The following is a 20,593-nucleotide window of genomic DNA, read 5'->3' on the forward strand; positions in this document are numbered from 1 at the left end:
TCCTCCCCATCCCCGTCCCCGTCCTTCCCCCCGCCCGCCGCCGCCCGGCCCCGCCCGACGGGGCGGACAGGGACCCGCGGCCGCGGGATGGGCGCGGCCGGCGCGGCGGCTCCACCCTCGCTGGGCGCCGGGCGATTGGCGGCGGGAGCGCGTCTCCCCGCCCCGCAGCCAATGAGGGCGGCGGGCCGGGGGTGATGGGCTGCCTCTCGCGGGAGGGATTCCTGGAGACGCTGCAGTGTGGCGGCGCTCCCGGCGCCGCGCAGCCCCCGTGCCGCCTCCGCCGCCCCGCCTGCCTCGCCTTGCCCTGCCCGCCGGCGGCCGCCACCGCCGCCGAAACTTAACGCCCGGCGCGCCGCCAGCCCGCCGAGCGCAGGGGGCTGGGGCAGCCTGCCTGCCGTGCCGGGGGCGGTCCGCCCGCGCCCCGCCGCGCACCGCAGCCTCGCCCCGGGAGCTGCCGCCGTGGGGAGAGGCTGAAGGACGGAGCCGGCTGCGCCCGCCCCGGTTGCCAGGTAAGGCAGCGCTCCGGGGCCGCCCGCAGCCGCGCCCGGGCGGCGTCGCCTCGGGCGGGGGGGGCTGCCCGCTGCGCGGGCGGGGGGAGCGCACATGCTCCGGGGGCGGCTGCAACGCCGCCCGCCTGCCCGCCGGCTCTGCCCGCACTGCCGGGGGGCGGGGGCCCGCCCCCGGGGCGCTCCCGGCGGGGGTGGGGGCGTTTACGGGAGGGGCGACACAGACAAAGGGGACGCCCGCGCCCCCCCCCCCACCCCCCGCCGCCCTCCTTGCTCCCCGCCCCCGCGGAGCTCCGCCGTCGCCCCCCGCCCCGGCGGCCGGAGAGAGGGGAGCCGTCTGCTCCGCATCCCTCCATCGCTCCCCGCCACTGCCCGGAGCCGGCGCCGAGGCGGCCGCCGAGCCAACTTGTTTCTCCGGGTGTCACCTGGCCGCTGCCACCGCCGTGCCCCCGCCCCGGGCAGGGTGGTCTGTCCCGACGGTCGCCCCGGCGGAGGGCGGTGGGGCGCGGCGGTGCGCCCCGCCCCGGCGCTGGTCTCCCCTCCGGACCGCTGGAAAACAGCTAATCGTTAATGTATCAATTCACAAAAGCCTTTCCCTCATTACTTAGAAAGGCTGTCAGGCTAATGTGTTTTCTTTCCATGCAATTTCATCTTATCTGACATTGTTGCCTTCATACCGAATACCGCTTGCCCTGCGTTGGTTTGGGTACGTTCTGTTCTGGTTCCTAGGTGCACACGGTATGGGTAGGGGATCAGCGCTCTTTTTAAAAGTTAATTTTGCCTATCAAACTCTACTAGGTACAGTAGTAAGAAAGTGACAAAGAATGTTAATATTTCTTTTGTTTCTAGCCTTCTGAAATAAAGATATCAAACGACTGCTAGCTTCTGGTAGTCAGTATAGTAAATAAATTAAATGTAGTCATTGGAATGAGCCTTTATGGCACTTTCAACAATCTGTAATTCAATCATCTCTGATACAAGCTGCCTTTTGCTATTATTCATCAGACCCAGCTGAGTGATTTCTGTCAGATGGGAAGCGGTAGAGAGAAATCTCTAGGTAGATGTAACTGAAAAGCTTTCCAAGTAGAGTCCTAAATGAGCACAGAAAAGCACTTGGCCACAATCTCAAGACAGATGTTGGCATCCAGATAAATCATTTCTTTTGATTGTGTGGCGGGTGTCAAGTTTTATTTTCCTTATTTAATAGCCATTTGCGTGTGAAGAAGTAGCTCTGTCTTTATTACCTTGTAAACTCAATGCAAAATGTTGTAGTGCAATAATATTTCACTGTCTCTGAAACAATATTTTCTGTACAAAGGTCAGCAGAGTAGTTTTAGATACGCATACATGTTGTAGATGACAAGTAGACTCTAATCTGCAGCGCTGATATTGATCTCAGAGCTGCTGTGCAGTGTGCCATCCATGTTGCATGTTAATCTGTTACGCGCTGTTTAAATTGCTTTATTGTCCGAGAGAGTTACTCCATCCTGAGAAAGGGAAGATGGTACTTGCAGACCCGAGGGGAGTTTCCTTTCCCTGGTGAGTTGACATCTAGAGTTACAGATGGGCAGTTGTTTCAGGAGTGTCCCTGAAAAAGGGAGGGGGAAGCTTCTGGGTACAAGGACAAGTAGGCAGCGAACTAATTTGCTTTGTGAGGATGTGAAATGACATCTCCTGCCATGCTTAAAAAAGCATGCTCAGAAAAAGCGTAAGGAGATTGCACATGTGTCTAGAATAGTATTTTCTTGTCTGTCTTGGAAACAAATGACCTGATTTTATGTCAGATTTCCTGTTTTTGTTCCAAGCTTTTTGGATTTTTTAGTTCTATTAGTAGTGTCTGAGGGAAATATAATGTGGTGTATTACTTGGCTTGTGGTATAGTTGCTCAAAATTTGCGTGCGTACAGTTCATAAATTGAAACTATATAGCTTAGAAACATAGTGTAGGCAGCTTGAGTGAGAAGAGATAATTTCAAAAAGAACCACAGGGCATAAGATAATGACATACTGTGGGAAATAATCATACTCCCGCACTTGCAAAAGCATGAAATGTTCCAGTGTAGCCATTTCATACAAGCCAAATTTTCCTTCACATTAAGAGCGTCTAAGTGAGCCTTATTAATGTTTGATGTGAAAGATGCTAAATCCATTTTAGGGGTTGATACTAGAATTTAAAGAGGTAGTGCACAGACTAACAGCAGTTCTAATACTTCCTTAAACCAAATGTGAAAAACAATCAGTTGCCACGTATGCCATAGGAGCACAAGTGGGATATAGCCTCCTGTGTAACACTGATGGGCAAGAAACCCTAGAACCATATGGAACAGTGTTTGATTTAACAATCTGAAATGTTTTCCTACCTTAATCATAACTTAAATCAGATGTAAGAGATGACCAAGAACATGCTCAGTGTTGGTTAGTGTAGTGAAGGTGTGAGATAAGGGAAGGTTCTGTTTGTCAGAAACCTAGGGGGAAAAAAAAAAAAATCTATATTCTTCCAGCTAGCATAGAGACACCGGAAACATAAAATCAATTTTTATGGTCTTTTGGCAGGGTTGGCTGTAATAAGTAAAAAGAAGGAGCAGCTTAGTGTCTTGGTAGAAGTTTTTAAGCCACTCAGCTGTACAGAACTCAGTTAATTGATGTTTCCTTTCATGAAAATGAAGCTCTTATTTAGCATATTTTTGTCTTTTCCTGTCCATTCAGCAGTCTGATTACAATTTAAAAAATATTTGTCTGTAGTTTTATATTTGCATGCATGTTTAAGCACACAGATAAACTCTTTACTGGGAACTGCTTTCTTAGTAAAGGGTGCACGCAACCTCGCATTACGTGCTGTGAGAGAGACATTAAAGTTTGTGATACAAATGAAAAGGACAAAAAAATATTTCTGCATATCTGGAAGAAAAGCATGGAGGAATTATTATGCATAGATACCATGATCTCCTTCCCTCTGCTGGTGATGCCTATATAAATACGCAGTTTCACAAAGAGAAATACTTCATCATTTGATTTTACTTTGATTTTCTATAGAATGTTTGTTTTAGACATAACTCCGTGTCTGGGAAAAAAAACTTAATTAGAAATACAGATAAGGGAGCAAACTTAATTTGTGTTTACTGCTGACATTTCCTAAAGATACTCGAGGTTAAAATAAAAGCATTTGGCAGACTAAGTAAACAAAGCATTGGTTTAACAAATATTTTCAGGATCTTTACGTACAAATGTCATCTTTGCTAGAGTAGGCTCTACTCCTCTCTCATACACCCCAGTAAAAGTGGGGGTGGTTTTACTGTTACTTCTTTTACAAAAATACCAGACACCAAAGCAGAATGCATTAGGAGGAGGACAACTGACAAGGGTTTTTCATGATTTCTTCTGGTGATAGGCTAAGAGCAGGCTACAGGCAATCTCTTTCAGGATTAGCTGAGTGATTTGTGCAGTAGCATGTGGAAAATTTTTTTCTTGTTTAAATAAAAAAAAAAAGTAAAAATATTTACTAATACTAATTTTTTCTTTGAGTCCTGTAATGACTGAAAGCTGGATGGGAACTGTAATAGGAACGTCTCCTTATGTACTACTTTTGACAAATGTCTAATCAGTATGTTTTAGAGGCCAGCTTTTCTCTTCTGTTGTTTTCCCCAAGTAGCTAAAGGAGGAGCGCATCAATGGCTTATGAGAGAGCTGACCATTTTTCTTAACCTGTTTTCTTATCACTGCCAGTCTGGAGGTATTTCCCTGAAACAGAAGGCACTGAACACTTCTCCCTCTCCATACTAGAGGGAGTGGTGTTGCCATCTTCCAAATTCTCAGAATTGCAAACTCGGGATGCCACTTCTCTTTTCTAGATATCCCTAAATAGGCTCAGAGAAATCTATCAGAGCATGAAATAAATCTGGAACGTTTCCTGTGCAGTGTAGTTATCTGATAAGCTTCTAATAGTCATAATATCTTTTTAAATTGAGAAGATTGAACAAATTTTAAAACAGTCACGAGAAATTATCCAAATAATTAATCATCTCTGAATTATTATAGTTATATAAAAATTTCAGGAAAATAAAATTTTATTTAGGAGTGGCTAAACCTAATTTTGTTCTTTTAAGGATGTTGTCTGTAAGTTTCCTGGACACTATTCAGGATGTACGGCCAAATGTATTGTGGTAGCTTTAATAATGTATCCATAGCTATAATGACTAGGTAGTACAGTGCCTCAAAGCTGCTTAGTGATGTTTTAAGGAATTGATTTAAGTGATTAAAAATCCAGTTACAAGTTCTGTTTTGTACCTTTATCTTAAGGGTATTGTTTTTCTGCAATCATGTGGTTGAAAAATCAGTGTAGCAGTTGCAAATGGGAAAGCTGGTAACCATTCCTCAGCTTGGCTCAGAGACATGAGTTTACCCGTGCACTCTCATGTCCATGCGTTTAAATACCTATGTAGATAGTGCAGTTAAAAATAACTGGAGTGCTTTTGTGCAAACCACTGTGGAAATAAAGTTTCTTTCACAAATAGCTTATCTAGTTCAGGGTAACAGTTGTGCTTTTCCTAGAAAATACGTCTGTGTACAGATGAACGCTTGATCCAACTCCTATGTGGAAAACTTAATGACCACTATTAGCATGTCAGGGTTTTTATTTTTGTTTGTTTGGATTTTTGTTTGTTTTATTTTGGTGGTGTTTTTTTGTTTGTTTATTTGGTTGGTTCGGATTATTTGTGGTTGGGCTTTTTTTTTTTTTTTCTTTTTGTTTCTACTTCTTTCCAAAGCTATGGACAGTATTTCTTTACAAGCATTTATTTCTAGGATAAAGTATTAGAGTTGGGAGGAATTCCTAAAGTATTTGATGATACAAATAGAGACGGGAAGGGTTGTATTTTTAAATTTTTTACAGGATAAAGTGATAAGGAAAACTTAGTGGTATGATGTGTTGATAGAAGACACAATATACTGGCAAATATTTGAGGGTTAAAGAATGATAGTGTAATACGTCCCAATCAAAAGAGTTTTGAAACTTTTTTTTGAGTTAAAAAATGGCTCTTTGTGTTTCTTGTTGATAATGTAAGTTTTGTGTTTTGAATTCAGTAAGGCATTTTATTTAGTTCAGGGTGATGTTCTAGTTGTAAAAATAATACTGTAGAACAGCACTATTGTCCAGGTGAACAGATTTTTTTTTTTTCCATGTAATAAATTGCAGAACAGATAGTGTATGGGGAATTGCCATCTCCATTATTCCAATTCTTTTCATTACCTTTGACAATGATCTGGAATAAAATACAAAATCCATATTCATGAGAGTACTTCTGGGTTTTTTGTGCCAATTTTAATAAAGTTGGAAAAAGTGCTTTTATAGACTGATTTCATTTGCTTTCTTATTCTACATCTGAATGTGTTTTAACAAAGTGCACTGTAATACTTTTGGCTACTTCCAGTAAAAAAAAACAAAAAGTGATTCCCCCCTAAAATACTGGTTGTGAGAAGGATTAGGGATTACAGCCAGGTAATGTGATCTGCTCTTATTTCAAAGAGAAGTTGTATGCAGCTGTAAACACTGACTGGAGTGTTGAGAGTAGGAGAGGTGCCTAACTCAGAAAGGATGCTGGACTAGAATTAGTTTAGAGGAGGGGCTTGAGTTGTCTCAGTTGGGATGTGTCTAGTCTGTTTCCTAATGGGACTTCTAAAAGCTTACTGTTCTCTTTGCAAAGCTGGATATGCTGAAAGGCTTCTTGATCCCCACACAGTGAAAATACCAGTGTTAAGTTGTGCCCTGATACACAGAAGTTCACTCAGCAACCTGGCTGGGTACACAGGGTACTAAAGCCCAGACCAGAAATGAGCTATCAGTGTTTTGTCCATCAGGGTAGCAAGTGTATGAGCAGATGACACCTTTCTGAGCAGGTTGACACCTTTCTACTTGAAGACTGTAGATTAGTATTTTCTTTTCTTTTAACTGGACCAGGTACAAGTTCTAGATTTGATGTTGAAATTGCTGGATTTGTGTTAATCCTTGAGAATGGAGAAGGTTATCGCCTGTCCTTTTGACCTAAAAATCACCAGCCCGTTGAACTTGCTGCTATTAACTCCTATTGTGTCTCTTGGATTAAATAGCATTTGTTGTAAAAGATGTGACATGTAGCATAGTGTGAAGAGGTTCTGTCTGAACTTCCCTTAAGCTGCCCTTGTATGTTATAATCCTATTTCATCCATTGTAACTGATGAGACATTTTTGTTTATTTATCTAACAAAAATGACACATTTTTATTTATCTAACTAGTGCTAACTCTTCTTTCCATTTATTTTGTTCCTCTGATGTGTCCTAAAACTATAAACTGTGCTTATTAGTAGGTACTCACTTAAAAAGAGAATTCCTGTTACTCTCTGAGATGTGGGCGTGCCAGTGCCCTGTGTTTCATTGTTATGGCCAGGATTTGTGTAAATAGGCTTTAGTTTCCAGATGCCCATCAGTGAGATGATACCAGAAGGATGGTCTTCTGTCAAACCCATTCTGGGTTTGGAACTGTCTATGCAGGTGGCAAATCTTGTGGCTGGCATCTGAACCAGGGAATCCTGTCATGATTCTGCTTTGAACCAGGACAAACTTGTCTTGATTAGCATCTTCCATGTTCTCTCTGTGTGTCAGGATTTGGATAGTTAATTGGTGGCATTGGTAAGAAAACAGGTGTCTCTGATGAGAGGGCTACATTTGAGACTGTACTCCCACTGAACTGCCAAAGGTGTTCTGGAGTAGTCCAGCTGAGGGTGGAAGGCAAATATGTTTTTTGACTGCAAGTGGAGTATTGGTTGAACTGCAGGATTTTTAGATCCTGAAATTAAAGTTTATGTATTTTCTAATGACCCAAATGTTTAATTAAAGATCTGTCTTTTATGCTCTTGCATTTGAGAACTGTATCTGGGGTATACTAATACTTCCTTAAGCCTGACAGTGGGTGCCTTTCTGTTTGAGATTTTTGATTTCTTCATATTTTTTTCCATATGCTAATAACAAGCAGTTACCTTGCACTTGCTCATCATCTTTGACTTTCTTACTTCATGCTTTGTTAGCTTGCTCAGCTGCTAGTTAGAGCAGAGAAACACCCGGCAATATCCATGTGACCTTGACAGAGGTCACTTACTTCATGATGTGCTATAGCTGTGTAAGGCCTTTGCTGCTCTTATCTTGTATATTTGCTTTATTTATGTAAATCTTGCATAAGAGGATTGATCTGTTTGGGGGTTTTATTAATGTGTATTTACTGCTTTTTTTTTGTTTTTAGCTTACTAAATGCTGATAATGAAAAATTAAAGTAAAAATCATCTGGGACAAAACCACCTAAAGTCACATGCTATAGTTTTTTCTTGCATTTGTCATTTTCAAAATATATGTCTGTTTTTAATAATGACTTGAGCTTACTTTAATATTTGATATGCAAATATTTGCTTTATAAATTGTACACTGGCTTATAATTGTGAGCTGTTTACTCAAAATCAATTATTCTTTTAAATACTGATGAAAGTTGTGTTATAGGTGAGCAAGGTGTAAAACATGCTATGGAAATCAGCATTTTGGAAGAATAATAATAATGAATATTTTAACTTTATATCAAGCAGCTAGAGCTCAGATTTTTGAATTCAAGACTGCTTATTCATGTACTGTCAATTAGATTCTAAAGCAAAAACCAGCTAAATGTCCATTGAAGGTGATGAACCAGTCTTTTGCAGGCATAGGAGGGTCTGTCTGCACTGTTACTTAAGGATTCAAATGAATCCTAAAAGCCAAAACTTTTTTCCTGCCTTTTCAGATATTTGTGTTGACATTTGGCTCTTAGAATGTCTGTGTGCTTCAGCTACTTTTAAAACAACATATGAATTCAGTGGTGTTTACTGATTCAACAGCAATGCTAAATTATTTACTGGAAGGGGTTAACGCCTGCCATTCCCTAGTCTGGGGTGTCACTGTGGCTTCTGCCAGTCAGTTCTATGAAGAAAAGTAATCTTTCTGGGAAGGTAAAAATCCAACCTCTTGGTGTAGTTTACAGTGTTGGCTTTAGGACTTTCAGGTAGGTAAATGTGTAAGTCTGAAAGGATGAACTCAAGGGTCGACAAACATAGGTGGATGTAATGAGTACTGAGCCTAGTTGAGATTGTTACAGTCAACAAATTGTTTAAGATTTTGTCTTCCAGTAGGCCAAATATTGGCCTTTTCATGGGTCCTTTTGGGATAAGTGTATTGATCATTCTGAAGACTTCAGGAATTATTCTGATGAAGTAATACTGAGGTAATACGCTGATGAAGTAAATGAAAATTTTTCCTCAAACTGCGAAAAATATTAGCTCAGCCTGTCCTACTTATAGCTGTAGTGCTGTTAATATGCTTACAGGCAGTTGCTTCAATCAGTCTTAGAGGTAATTGCAGTCAATAAATTCTAGTTACTAAGTTTAAGAGATTGTATAGTAAATACTGTAGAACTATGCTTAGTGTTTACCTTAAGCTGTAGTACTTAAAAAAAAGAGTAGGGGAATGTACTGAAACTTTTCCACTCCTAAAGACCATCAGCAAGTTTATTGATTGTGGTTGGTCAAGCTGTTGTCCCATTATTATTGGCTATATGAGTCTTCTGTACTTATATGTAGCAAGATTAGGAGGTAAATTAGAAGTGAGGTGTGTGAGTGGAGAGGCTCTGTGTTGTTCCATGATGGTCAAACATTTCATACCTGTTGCTGCAGAGATGAAGATGATAATCTACACAAACTCTGCCTAGCAGAGTTAGAACTGAACCTTAGCTGGCTGGTATCAGCATGTTAGTGCCTAAGACTAACATGTAATAAGCATATTCACCAAATGGGACAGCACCCTTGTACATGTGGATACAGCATGTACAAATAGCTAAAAGTTAGGCTTTTTCAAACCTGTTTACCTGTTTTGTTTTTGTAGGCTGCTTGCTAGCCTGGACACATGGGAAAAATCAAAAGCAAACATCATAATGTGTGGTGGCCATGCTCCTTCTTTCTGTTTTTTTTTTTTCTTTTAATTTATTTTGTTTTAGGTTATTTTTATGTATGGATGCTCTGTTAACACATGAATTCCAAATGAAGGTTGGAAGCGGTGACAGCTGTTTTATCAAGAGCTGCTTCATGTTTGTGAGGAACGGTGTTTGCTCTGCGGTCTCTTTAGAATGGGGCCTGACGTGCCTTGTGATGTGTTTATGCTGTGCCTAACATAATAGGATCCAGATCTTTGACTGGGGACATGGGCTATTGTGCCAAAAAAAAAAAACCACCAACCTAGCCCAAATGTTGGAAAAAGTGCCATCTTTTAAGGCCCCCAGAGATCAATAAACAACTCACTGCTGTCACTTTATCAACCCTCTCCTTTAAAGGGATTTTAATTGAATCATGGAAACTTCAGACCTGCAAATGTGAGCACTTGTCTGTTAGGTATTCTGCCAGATACATTTTGCTGGTCATAGAGTACTGTTCATACTAGGGGATTTGGACATCCAGTTTGGAGCTCTATTTAGAAACTATGCTGAGTTACTCTTTTAAAACCTCTTTACCTTCAACCTGGCATAAATGATTATTTTTTCAGTTTTAAATAGAAGAAAGTGTCCTGTTTCCCAGTAATCATGATTTGCTATATTCCAGTTGAAAACTAGGTAAGCTGTTTGACTTGCTACTGAAGAAAGCTATTCTGTGTTATAATGCCATGCTCACAACTGGGATTTGAATTATTTACAGGTGGGATGGTACAAAGGACCTGGATTTTAGCCTTTTGCGTCCAGGAGGGAATTTACTGACATAAAGGAGATAAACTAGTTTCAGCTCCAGTAATACTTAAAGCACTAGCTATTTTATAGCAGGAAGCAGTTTCTATGATAAAGGAATTAGCAAAATTCTGCTACAGCAGCTTCCCCAGTACAGGAGCCAATTTATCTGTCCAGAGGTTGATGTAATTATATGAGATTTCTGCTCCCCCTCTCAATGAGAGGCTGATACAGGAGAACACCTAATACAACTCTGATATGTGATAACATAAATGGGAAAAACAAATGCAAAGTCAAAACCATAGCTTCCCAGATAGCCTGTTTTGAATGTAGGCATGAAGATTTCAGGTGAAGATCTTAGTAATAGCTTTTTGTGAAGTGTGCAAGTCTGTACACATCAGACAGTCCTTTATATTACGTAGGCGCCAATCAAAGTAATGTCCTATTGATGTGTTGAAACATAAATCCCATATGACAGATGGGGATCAATGGCAGAGAGGGATTAAGGATAGGATTCATCTCATTTAAGTTTAAATACCTTCAGAAGGTGATTCATTTGACCTACCTTAGGCATCTGTCTTGGTGTGAGATGGACTGCTGTCTGCAGGTGAGATGAACTGCTCTCTGGAACTATCTGTTCCATTCCAGTGACTCTAAGAACTCTTAGAGTACTGGATGAGACTTTGCCAGCCAATTTATAGATACCTGACAAGGGACACTGGAATTCTAAGTGATGTGTCCTTATGGGGAGCCTGTGGCAGTGCTGGGAATTGAGCCCAAGTTTTCTGGTTCCAAGTTAATGCAGCTAATCACAATATGTGTTTCTGCAGAATCTTACAGTGCAGAAGAAGCACTAAAAATAAACTTTGTATCTCAGAGTCTTAATAGCAGTGAAAAGTTTACTGTCAGCTCCACAGAAAGATGGGTATCTTATCAGTAAAATTGTAGATAAGTGTCCTTTGTATTGGGAGTGACAGTATTTCATTTGCAGTTATGGGCAGTTTGAAGTCAGACTTGTCCAGTCAGTGCTGATGAAAGTAGGCTTCCCTGAAAGAAAATGCCTTATATTACTGTGAATCACAAGCGTTAAGAGATCTGATGTTTCCTGAAACCAGAATATGAAAGCTGAGATGGGGAGTGATAGTGGCTCAGCAGGCTTTGGATCTTGCCTGGAGCATGCAGGGAACCAATGAGGTCTGCACAAGTGGGGGCACCCTGGGCAAAGTGCAAGAATTGCTTCTCCTCTGGTCATCTTGTCAGTAAAGCTCCCAGTGGAGAGAAGAAAAGCAGCAGCTCAGGTGTTGCTTGTGTGTACTTTCCCTCTCTGAACCTGCAGTAATTTTTGTACCTGAATGAGCACAGTGCTTTTAGGGGTTAGCTTGGTTCTTCCTTGCTTGCCTCCCTGCACATACCCAACCCATCCTTTCCACCTTAACCTAATTCAAGGCTGTAGTTTTAGTGTAGTTTGTAAGTGAGATGAGATCATATTTTCTGAGCTGTAAGGCAAGATCTGTTTAAAAAGCTTTGTGTAGTTTATATATAGAAATCTTCTCAAATGATCCTGTCCCAGCTGTGAACCAGAACATCCTGGTAAAATGGGACCCTCTTTAATTCATGGCAGTGCATTTCTTTACATGGGAATATACTGTGATTTAAAGCTTCAGGATGTAAATATCAAGGGTTTTTTTTGTTTCAGTCGATTGCTGTGATAAAAAGAAGGGAATAAAATGTGCTATAATAAGCTAAAAGTAAAGCTTTTAGTAAAGTAAAGTCAGGAGTAAAATAGGATGTATGTTTTAAGCTTATGTAATTTCTGCCTCTAAAAATTGGAAATTGGCCACTGGTTTCATAGTACTGTGTACAGTAAAAATTGTATCTTCATGTTAGATCTAAAGTAAAGTTAAATCAGAATGGTCTAGAAAGAAAAATCTGGTACTCTGAAAAATTATATTACAGCAAAATGGTTGTCTTGTTCACACAGATCATGAGAATTTCTCATTCTGTTCCAGCCTCCTTTCAGCAGCTAAGCATGATGATTTTCTAGCTAAATGAACCTTTGTAAGCTAGACATAAACTATGTATAAATGCAGAACAGTATGTCTAAAACCTGTCATGCTGTCAGAGTACAACTGTTTTCTCTACAAATATGGAAATTGTCACTTATCTGCATTCTCTCCTTGCCCTATTTCTCCCCCATATGTTGATATTCACCCATGTGAAAGAGGCCAATTATAGTTTGGCCGTTGTATAAATAATGCAGAAATTGTCAGTGGCAGAGAAAAATTTATGTTAGAAGACTGAGGCATTGAATAAGGAAATTAAATAAAAGCATCTTTTAATGAGGGTAGTGATCTCTTTGTGTCAAAAAAGGTATTTAACTCCCCCCCCCCCCGCCCCCCCAACTTTTAGGAGTTATAATCCTTAATCTGAGGACTGTTTTTAATAATAAAATCCTGGTTCAATTTGCAGTCAGAATGTTTTGCTCTGCAGTATTTTAGCTTTTGGCTTTTTTCCCCAGGCTCTCGTGGAAGCAGGCAATGGGTCTTTCCCCTTGGCAGGAGCTGGTGCTAAGCAGCACCTGAACTGGAATGATACCCCAGGACCGTGTAGGGGCTCACAGGGAGAGGGTGTCTCTTCCCCCAGCTTTGCAGAAAATATTTGGAAAACACAGTGCAATCTGGGGTCAGGCTACCTTGAAAGTAAATTAATTAGGCTCATTAAAGGTGAAGTCACAAACTTCAGAGCAGCTGGGGTTGATTCTCAGTAGCTGCTGCTGGCGGAGCCAGAGCCTGTGCACGTGCTGGGGCACAGGCTGGTGCGGGGTTGCCGTGCACTTGGCCAGGCTAAATGCACATTGCCAGTGCGGCTGTCACTGGCCTGCGCTGCTGCACGCTGCTCAGGCCGCGATCCCAGGTGATGTTCCGAGGTTGCTTCACTTCTTGTCTCCTTCCTCCAGCTGCTGTTACTCTTCAGTGTTATAGAGGCTGCTGTGGCCTTAAATTTAGTTGTATTTAAGCATCCACTCACAAGGTCTCTGTGATCTGACAGCAGCCTTCAGCAAAACTTGCTGGGCTGCAAGGCTGCTGGATCTGCAGTGCCTTGGGCTGAGGCATCAGCCCCAGAACCATGTGGGAGCCCTTGCTCCCTCATTTCCCATGGTGATGATTTTAATGTATCTAAAAAGGATAGTTACAGAAGGAGATAAAGAAATGCTCTCATCTTCTGTGAGTCTTAAAACAGGAGTAGTAAGGAGGTAAGCAAGTACCTCCTTTCTTTTTTCTTTTTTTTTTCATGTTGGTTTTTTGAGGAGCTTGCAGTTTTTTGATCAGGAAGCTGCAATTTTCCTCGTTAGCTTTCCTCTTTCATGATTGAGCTGTTTGTTTCCAGATGGCTCCTGTGTATGCAGGGACAGGGACACATACTGCCCAATCTGTTCAGCTGCCGGCCGTGCATCAAACTGCCCAAGGTGCTGGACACGCTGACTCACTTGGAGCAGTTGGGCAGCCCCTCCTGTAGCAGTTACTCTGGTGCTTTAATTTCCAGATAGGAAGGGTTTGAAACAACTTCCTTGTGTGGAAAGGAGAGATTTCAAGGTTCAGAAACTGATAGGTAAAACTGCAGCCTCCTATCACCTTTCTAATGAAATTGAATTTATCAGTGTTTCTAAATGTGTCTGATGTACCAAAGCACTTTGAACTTTTTTCCAGGTGTTGGTTTTGGTAAGCTATTTCTCTTATCCATTCTGCTATAGCTGAGTTCTTAGTGTACTATCAGGTATGTTGGGTGAAGTATGTAAACAATTGTTTTTTTTCGCATTTGACAAAAGTATTCACCAGAGAACAAAGATGGTGTGTGAAAATTCAAAGTAAGCACCATGTGTTTACAGGTAGAATGTCAATCTTGCAGTGACCTTAAACACCACTTGCTTTTTTATTTTTGGAGCACCAAATACAATTCTTTGGTTGATTTTTTCTATGGCTGTTAGGATTTGAATTGACCAAACGGTTTCTGCACATTCCTCTTCCCTTATGTGTGCCCTTCTCTTCTGTGCTTTTTAAAACTGTGAGGGGAGAAGGATGGGAAATGTAATTAAAAACAGATACTGCAATAAGCTCTGCCTAGGAGGCAAACAACACTTGATGTACTGTAAAGGCTAAAGAGGTGACCTGTATATAATCAAAAAGTAACTGTCATTAATACAGTAGACAAGATGATCTGGTATCACCCTATTGAAACTATGTTTATGACTGATTTAATGAGATAATCAACTGTTCTTCAGTTGTTAGAGTCTGGATTTCTGAATGTTTCTGTTGTATTTTCCCAGAAACCACAGTGGTGGTTGGGTAAGCCCTGAAGGTCCCATGGTAAGATGCTCATTCTGTGCAGTGCTACGTGCATGTGAATTACTGAGCATCTGGAAATCCCTCTGACATTGAAGTGATCTATACAAGTGAAAGTGTACTCCTAGCTAAAATAAAAACTTCTGAAATGGAAGCATGAGGTACCCCTAAAAAATGACTCCTGTATATAGATTTAATTTTTCCTGGAAGTTTTCTTGAAACCTTTCACCAGGTTATTTGCATAAGAGAAACATAGCATATCTGAGCTGAGAACCTCTTCAGACAACTCATTATTGAGATGTTGTCTGAGAATAGAATCATAGCATCATTTAGGTTCAAAAAGGTCCTTAAGATCATTGAGTCCAACCATTAAAGGTTGTGAAGGTGTACCAGGGAGATAAGGTGAATGTTATGAGATATTTCAAATAGCTTATGAAAAGTGCATCATTTTCTGGTAAGGTTTATTTGTATTGAGTTATTTGTTTGTGTGTGGGGGATTGTTTAGTTTTTTGTGTTTATGTGGTTTCTTTGGTTGTTTGGTTGGTTCCTCGCTCTCCTCCCAGCTCTTCAAACATTTAAACAGTTACAGTTGCAGGGACTGCTTTAGTCAAAGCAATGCTATTGAACCCTAGGACTTCCTATTATGGTTAATCAGCAAACCTGAGGTCTTCTGAAACCTCAGTCAGGTTGTTATTGCAGCAAGATTTTGTCTTGAGACTTTTCTATTGGTTTAAATTTTCCAATGTTTCTTTCCAAACTATCACTTAGAAATTGAAGTTGTTCTTACCTCTGCTGTATTACAGCAGTGTTTAAAAATATCTCTAAGTGTGTAAGTTCAGATGGCTATCACATCAGTGTCTGCAAAAGGAAGTATAAATCCCACATGGAAAACATGAGTGAATGATCTAAGCAATTCAGAGAAGGCTGGTTTTTTCAGACCCCTTAATGCTGAATGCTAATGAAATAAAGCTTTTAGAAAAAAAATTTCTAAGTAGCCTTATTTTTTGTTCAACAGCCAAAAACCAATCATTGCTCAAATAATTTTTGATGCTGAGTAAGTATTCATAAGTTCACTTTAGACATATCAGTCTTTGTCAAAATGAATAGTCATTTTTAATTCTGCATATTATAAAAAAGAATGTAACCCTGTGGATTGTTCTTGTCCATACTTGTGATGAACAGCATTGTACAAACTAGAGTTCATTAAAACTTCCAAATTCCAATTATGCAAGTAATAGGGTCTTAAGATTATCCTCATTGTGGAACAGAATGTCTTAATGCTTTCTGTTGACATCTTAACAAAAACTGGGTATACTAAAAGTATAAGTAGTTCCTGTTTTATGAATGTCAAGATAGGGTGGTTTTTTACTTTTTTTTCCTTTTAAAAAAAATATTTTGCCTTTATGACCTGATTTCATTGTAGCATTCATAGAAATGGACAATTGTTAGTGTTGAGTTGAGGGAAGGCTTCAAGTTGCAAGAGAATTTTGGGGTGATATAGAAACGTGACACAAGATATTTTTACATGGATAGTTTCCAGTACTGTTTTAGTTCTCAGTAGATGATATTTTTAGAAGAAAAAACGTTGGTTATGCTGACAATAGCAGTAGTCACACAATGTATAAGGAGTTCAAAGGTTGCTTTTTGCACCAAGAAGTAAAGCTGCCCAGGAGTTCCATTCCCTGGTAAAAGATAGTGACATATTATTCTGTTCAATTTTAGGTTGTGCTTCATTGCTTTTTAAATATATCTACTTGGGACATATGCCCAAACTCAGGATATGGTCAGTGTGCTACCACAATTATTTCATTGTTGAGGAGCGTTCTTTGCGAGAAAAGGACTCTAGACAAATGCTACTGTGACAAACAGCTTGAAACTCACTACAGTAGATACTGAAAAAATTAATATAGTAAGAATGTTCCAGTGTCAATAATACATATACTTAACAATTGTGCTGGTTTAAGCTGACAGGTCTTGAAACACCACTCAGATGCCTTCTCACTTTCTTCCCCAGTAGAATAGGGAAAGAACTGGAGGGAAGGGCACAGGAAGTAAAATTCAGGGGTTGAGATGAAGGCATTTTGGTAGTACAAAAATAAAAGGTAAACCACTAATAATGATATAATATTTGAATATGCAAAGCAAATGATGCACAATGCAATTGCCATATGTGGTACCTAGTGACTGATGCCCATTCCAAGTGTCCAAGCCATGGGGCCAGCTTTCCTCTCAGTTTATATACTGAGCTTGCCATCACATGGTATGGAATATCTCAGTGGTCAGCTGGGGTCATCTGTTCTGTGTCTTTTCCCAGCTTCTAGTGGCCCCCAGCGTCCTTGCTTTGGGGTGGTGTGAGAAGCAGGAAAGGTCCTTAACTTCGTCCTGCTCAGACACGGCTGAAACATTAATCAATGTCTTCACAACATTATTTTCTGAAATTCAAAACACAGCACTATACCAGCTACTATAAAGAAAATCATGGCCAAAGCAAGGACATAATCTTATGTCCATTTTAAGCACATGTGAGAGCCAATGCTTGAGATACCTCTCCTAGTTTTTGGGATGAAGGGCAAAATTATTACTGTTTAAGCAGGTCAGGATTTGTAAATGACCAGTTCCACCAGCAGTGCCCAGCTTGAAGCACATTTGGAAGTGTCTTGTTTTCAGCAGGTGCTGGGCACGCATGCTGCTAAAATCAGACTTAATTCATGCTTGGCCCAAAGGCAAATTTTATTCATCTGTGAGAGAAACTATGAGATAGAGGCACTTTGGCCACATGGCTGATATGGCTGTGGAGAACACTGCCTGATTGAAAGCCTGATCCTGTGTTGTAGGCCTGTCTTCCCAGTCCGGGATCTTCTGGGTACTGGTCAGATGCCTTCCACATAAGATCTTTGAGAGGAGCATAGCTGTACTGTGTAATGTGATTACTAGGTAAGCCACACTTTTCTAGACCAGTCCAGTAGCTTTTAGCATTTTTTGAGAGTAGTGGGTTTCTGCTTATTCCCTATCACAGAACACTGTTGAATAAAGGTGAATAACATGTTCATAATACGTGCTTTGCACTCAGGCTGCCTATGTCTTCTGACCTTGCAAATTTGTCTTCTTTCATACTTGCAGGTTTATTTTTTACTCCAGTTAGTATTTAGTACAGAGTCTCATGTATAATACTTTGATTCTGCAAACCTGAATGAATTTTCATGTTTCCTCAGGAACAAATGAAACACTAAGTGCATGGTGGCATAGGATGTTACTAAGAGATTTCTGTTGAGTACCTTTCAGTGCCCTGCTGTTTATATGATCACTTAATGGGATCCAGAGAGACCAGTCATTAAGCATTTTTTTCTTAAGGTCTTGGAGGCAAGATACCTGCTGGCACATCCAAGCAGATTTCTGAAAACTGTACAAAATCTCAGCAGAAGTCTCTTGCTGATGCTTTACTTCTTAATCTAACTGCATTTATGGTACTGTGAGTCCCACATATGTAAGTAATGATGTTGCTTCTTCAGCTAAGTTGAATGTGCACACACAACTGTGGAGGTTTGTGTGCAGTATGCATTGGTGCTGTGCAGCTTGCACACCTCTGCCAATTAGGATGTTTCTAGCCTGGCATGGTTGTGTTTTTCCTGGCCTTGGGCATGTCTTTGCTATTCTTAGGAGCTTGGACATTGCCTCATATTCTGTCATAGTGTGTTTGTGGGATAAAGTTTGGGGATGCTAAATGTCATTTAGCTAGGATACTTTGGCAGTGACCTTGAGGTATTGTCTTGGGCAGCTTCACTGAGCATTTGAGCATTATGCATGCAAACAGCCTCTCCAGTTCTTCAGAGTGAAGGTTTGATTATAAACTTTCTGTGGAATGACAGTCTTGAGGGTGAGTATGAAAATATATGAATGCAAATATGTGTGCAAATCCTGGGTGTTTTATATCCTTAGGGATAGTGTGAGCATGTGCAGCTGTTTTCTTCGAGCTACCTATATTAGCTGTCCATCAGTTAAATTAGAATGAAAAAGGCTGGAATGGAGAATAAAAAAGCTTTAGAGGTGCTAGATTAATTATTTTGTGCAGACAAGATGTTCTTTTAATAAAATACAATAAAATGACATGTAAGGAAGTAACCACATGCCTACAAACTGATGATTGTAATGCAGTGTCTAGCAGCAATAAAACAAATAAGCCTATAAGAGTTACCCCATCACCTGAATTGTTTTTCCAAACACAGATTTCCAAGCATTTCACATCAGCATGTGCTGAAGTCTTTTTTTGACAACTCTGTGGGTGGAACTTTGGGTATGGAGGGTTAGATTTCAAAGACAAGAATGCTGGAAAATTCTGGGCAATAACTGTATAACAAACTCATTCTCTATCTGTTCCTGGAAAAGAGATAGGTTCTTAGGCTTTTGTTCCTAGTGGCAGCAAGCACATTTCATAAAACAACTCCAAAGATTTAAGTGACAACTTCCATTAATAGTGAAAACTTTAAATTAATATTTCATAATAGTTGAAGAAAACAAAACTCCAATCAAACAGCCAACATTTTCTGAGATTTTTTTACCTCCCCCTGATAGTACTCTGGTCCATAAGTACATAGCAATGGCTACTAAAGGACATTGGTTTTCAGCAATCAAATAGTAATATATTTGGACAGTTAATGGCTGAAGGGTTTTTATTTGTTTAACCTTGTGCTCAGGTTACTTAGTCTAGTCTAGTATCCTCAAAGAATCTTCAACACTGTGATTCTGGAAAATCATATTTATTTTGCCATTATGCAAGATAATTTTTAATACTTTATTTTGCACAAGAACCCTAATGCCATGTACAAGTTGGGCACCTCAGGTTTTCCAAAAGCTGGAATGGTAGCTCTTCAATGTTGCAAGATGCTGTAAAGGTATTTTTTGCATGGTGCTACCACCTAGCTCCTGTGTTTAGGCAGCCTGCAAGCATTCTCAAGGGCTTGGGTTTCAGCAGCTCCAAGCCCTCTTCTGAAAATAAGTGTGCATATATCATTCCCATAAAGATACCTCTGTCTGCTTCCTTTCCCTTAAAAAGGGCAAATATATTGGTAAATATTCCTCATATAGCGATTGGTTCCTTCAAATCCATCCTCTCTCTGAAGGGGTTCAGAATGAAGTTAATTGGCTATTCAGTCTTGTTCTTAGGATTGTTCCTTTATTTTTTTCTGGTTTTAAGATCCTGAATAAAATACATAAATGGTCACTGTTTCTTTGGTTATTAATTAAAATGGAAAAAAGGTTTTTGCTTCCTCATCTGACCATGTTTATGGAGTAAATATATTGCCTACAGTTGACAACTGCAGATGCTCAAAACCTACCCCTGGTATACCCTCAGGAGATAGGTAAATGAATCTTAATCTGTGTGTTCCAAAAGTGTATCTTGAAGCAGTTTTAATGAAGAAATCAAAAGTTCTTAGTGTAGAAGACTGAGTAAGCAAAACAAACAACAAAAAAAATCTGTTTTGCGTGTTTTTTCCTGTAAGGAATAAACCTCACTAGAAGCATCTCTAAGACTTGGCAGTTTCAGCATGTAGATCAAAGGAGAGAGCTGTCAGAATTATTGAAGAATGCCAAAGTAAATTGAAGTGAGATTTAAGATGAACTTTTGGAATTGCAGTGTGAATGAGAAATGGTTGGGTTAAATCTATTTCCTGTTTCCCTTCAGAAGAAAAAAGGCATTATAGATCTATATTTATTTTAATAAAGCTTGGACACTTTAGACAATGTAAGTCTATCAAATAGTATAAAAAAAATGGTAAAACTGTGGAGTATCATAACTTAGCAGTCAGTTTTGGTGAAATGTTGTTTCTTGTTGTGTTGCTCATAATTTGAGATGTTTGGTATCTGGCTTTGCTGTCTAGTTTTTATGAGCTACTCAAATGCTACAGATTTAATGAGTCTCTCTAGGCCATGCATTAAAAAGAAGTCTTTCTAATGTGTCCACGAACTTGCATGACATGAAAGAAGTAAAAAAAGTG

At 40.2% G+C, this 20,593-nt stretch overlaps 1 protein-coding gene across 3 annotated transcripts in view; it reads left to right on the forward strand.

The window, feature by feature from the left end:
• The first annotated feature begins 211 nt into the window (after positions 1–211).
• Positions 212–20,593, forward strand: part of SYT1 (synaptotagmin 1) — a 334,282-nt gene continuing 313,900 nt past the window's right edge. For 2 of the 3 annotated variants that reach the window (XM_036401808.2, XM_054514798.1), the window contains exon 1: positions 212–509. The gene's annotated coding sequence lies outside the window, so the exon portion shown is untranslated. The remainder of the gene's footprint in view (positions 510–20,593) is intronic. The other variant, XM_036401807.2, reaches the window with a different exon arrangement.

Source organism: Molothrus ater, chromosome 5, assembly GCF_012460135.2.
Source record: "Molothrus ater isolate BHLD 08-10-18 breed brown headed cowbird chromosome 5, BPBGC_Mater_1.1, whole genome shotgun sequence".
Lineage (NCBI taxonomy): Eukaryota > Metazoa > Chordata > Aves > Passeriformes > Icteridae > Molothrus > Molothrus ater.